The sequence below is a fragment of the Echinops telfairi genome, unplaced genomic scaffold (assembly GCF_000313985.2).
Source record: "Echinops telfairi isolate 266 unplaced genomic scaffold, ASM31398v2 ScPeMD7_2186;HRSCAF=2738, whole genome shotgun sequence".
Classification (NCBI taxonomy): domain Eukaryota; kingdom Metazoa; phylum Chordata; class Mammalia; order Afrosoricida; family Tenrecidae; genus Echinops; species Echinops telfairi.
The window spans coordinates 337,615-340,951 of record NW_022106084.1 but is presented as its reverse complement, the minus strand read 5'-3'; positions in this window follow the sequence as shown (position 1 = coordinate 340,951).

Genomic DNA, 3,337 nt, shown 5'->3' with positions numbered 1-3,337 from the left:
GTCTCAGAATCAAGGGCACCTCTACCTTATCCTTTTACAGGGTTGCTACCTTTTGAAATTAACTCAATGGCCGTGAATGCTTTTGTTTTTGTTCATTATACTGCCTGGAAATTCTGCAAAATTTTTCAAAATTGGTTTACTCCCTCATTCTCCATAATGAATATATTGAAATACAAACACTGTCCTCAACTATCTGATTCTCCAATCTTGCCTTATTCCTTGAATATTAGTGTGCTTCTGAAATGGCCGCTTTCCATTTTAAAGCCCTCTGCTCCTCCTGCCCCTCAGACTATATCCAAGTTTCTGTAGTAATCGCCGACTTCAATATTTCGGAGTACTTTTAAAAAATGTTGGACATTAGGAGCTTAATCCCTAGGTGGTGAAAATCAGTCCCCTGCTAACCTATAGGTCTGAGGTTAGAGTACAACAACCAAAGGCACCTGAAAGAGGGTTTTGTTTGCTCATTCACTCCAAAAAATTCAGCCACTGTAAACATTAAGGAGCAGAGTTACACTCTGACACAGCCTATCACGAAGTGGAATGGACTCTTTATGTTAATCAAATTAACCTTGCTCTTGCTGATAATTGATTCTAGATGATTCCGTTTACCGGGTTCCTTATGTGTTGAGTAGAACTACCCCAGAGGACTTTTAAGTTGGTGACCTTTCAGGAGAGCCATTTGGAGCCTTTGGGTGCGTGCAAACAGCCAATCTTCTCAGCCTCTTAGTGTAAATGCAAACTGTGTGTAACTTGGGCCTCTGGTTTAACAGCAGAAGCTGGGATAAAATATGGAAATTTGGTCTAGTCCTTTATTTAGAAACAACAAAAGAAAATCAAAACCCATCAAAGAAAAGGTACACCTACTTCTGGTTGTTATTTTACAAGGGTAGTGTATCACCCTTGCTCATCAGATATGATGATTAAATTCAGAAAGCCACTTGTTACTTATATACAGACCAGCCCCATTCAGTTTCTGCAGTGAGAGAAGTGAGGTTACATAATAGAATATGTGCTTTGTATGCAAGTTTATGGTGAAATTCGATACATAGGAGTAAGAAGCATTCTAATGCTACCTTCCACAGTACCGACTGATACAGAGCAAATTAGACTACTTGTAAATTTCAGCTTTTGTAAATAGCAATTGCAACAGATACCTTATATATAGTCTTAATTCAACTTAGATCTTATAAATGTGGCAGTGCCCTTTATATTATAAAAATGATCTCAAATATTTCTATCTATATGCACAAACAATCCCTATAGAACAGCTCTAGGTAGAATAACCTCTCTCAGAATAACCTCTCTCAGAAGATAGAGAGATTTGAGAGAAAAATGAACATCTATAAGAATCTACTTAGTACAATAACACAAGAGTCAAAGGGCAAGATATTTTAATAATAACTAACTGGAGGGATTGGGGACTAAGTTGTCAAACTGTCATAGGAACAATTAATGTAACTTTTTGAAAAATAATATTTTTACTTGGCTATGGATGATAGCAGATACTATGAGAGAGGTGTGAAGTAGGTTTTATCATTATAAGGAAATCACATTTAAGTGATGTGTATTATTATCCCAAAAGGCAACTTCAATCCATGATACAGGTCACATCTCTATTTTTCAATTAATACTCAGCAATTGATCCATATCATCTTTTAAGTAATCTCAAATTTCATAAATCGTTCTTCAGGGTATTAATTGATCTAATTTCTAGTTGGCATTCAACTCATCTGGTTTTCTCTAAAATCTTCAATTGCAAATAAAACCAACTTCTAATTTGAACAAGCTAATCTTTAATGGCTTTAGCTGTTATTTTTAGTAAAATTGTATCACATATTATAAGTATGTTTAATACATGTAATTTTCAGAGAGAACAAATTTTGCTGGCTGTCAATTTTTCTTGAGTTCATCTTGTCTTGACATAAGGTAATAAACAATATAACTGGTGCTTCAAATCCATAATCCCCACATACATGTGCTACAGGATACTTTCAGGTTTTCCTTTGTGTGTAGATTTATAGTTTTCTGATTAAATATTGAAGTAAGCAAGAAAGATTGTTTGCGTATCTTTGTTAATACACTCTTAAATTAAAGGAAAAACATTCTAAAAGAGAAAATTTTAATTTTTAAATAGTAACAGGTATAGTGATAATTTTTTAAGAGTAGAGATACATGTCCATTTATTTGTCTTCTTTTTCTTCACTATAATTGAGTTAGTTAAAGTTTATTGTGCCAACCTGGCAGATAAACACATGTGGGGTTAATTGAAGGGCAAAGAGCTAAATGGTAAGTGAGCCTTGCCTTTCTGGTTCTTGGGTCTCTTGCTTTATGATGCAGTTGCCTTAGCCAGTTCCCTGCTTCAGCTGGAAAGGCTTCACTTCCTGCAAGACATTCCCGAGAAGAAGCTACATAGACCTACCCTGATGCAGCCCTGGGTGCTGGAGAACCCATGTGGAGACCCCTGCCAGCACTGAGATGCTTACATGTTCAGTGACTCAGCTTTCCTCCTGCAGTTAGCTGAGCCAGCTTTCCTCCTGCAGTCGGCATCATTGCGTGTGTTTTGTGAGATGGAGGAGGACTTTGTGGATTGGTGTTGGACATATGGGTTAATGTTGGACTTGTGGGCTTGGGCAGCACTGGGTTGGGATGTTTTCTTGATGCGCACTTAAGCTTAATATAAAACTCTCTCATATATATGAGTTTCTGTGGATTTGTTTCTCTAAAGTACCCAGACTAACACAATAATATCTTCATTTATGAATAGAATGAGAAGTCTTTATATTTATTTTATATCTGAAACAGTGTTAAAATTTCAGACAAAATATTTGAACATTTGCATCCATATCTGTTATAAACTATAATTGAATTACATTTCCCAACAATGTATGCTATTATTTGTTGAGATAGGTTTCATGAAATCAATTTTGGCAAATGATTTGCATTATTCACAAACAAACAAACCCCAAACCCCAGGGTCATCCCATCAGTGCTGACGCATCGTGACTGTACAGAACAGAGTAGAACTGTTGCCTGCGCTTCTGAGACTGCGCTGTTTCCTCAAGTAGAAAGCTCTGCCATTCTCCCACCAAGTGGCTGGTGGTTTCCAACTGCTTCCCTGTGGTTCAGCAGCCCAGCATGTATGCCACTGGGGCACCAACGTGTGTTTTCAATCCTTGCTATTTTGATTATCTTGATATTCCTGTTTCTTTGTAGAGGACAGACATTTTCGCAGTATGTCCTTTTCTGCTTACTCATAGAATCAGGTATCTTTCCCTATCTTGCTAGGTCCACACTTTTTTTGGTTAACAATATTGAATAAAAAACAATTATTTTGAGA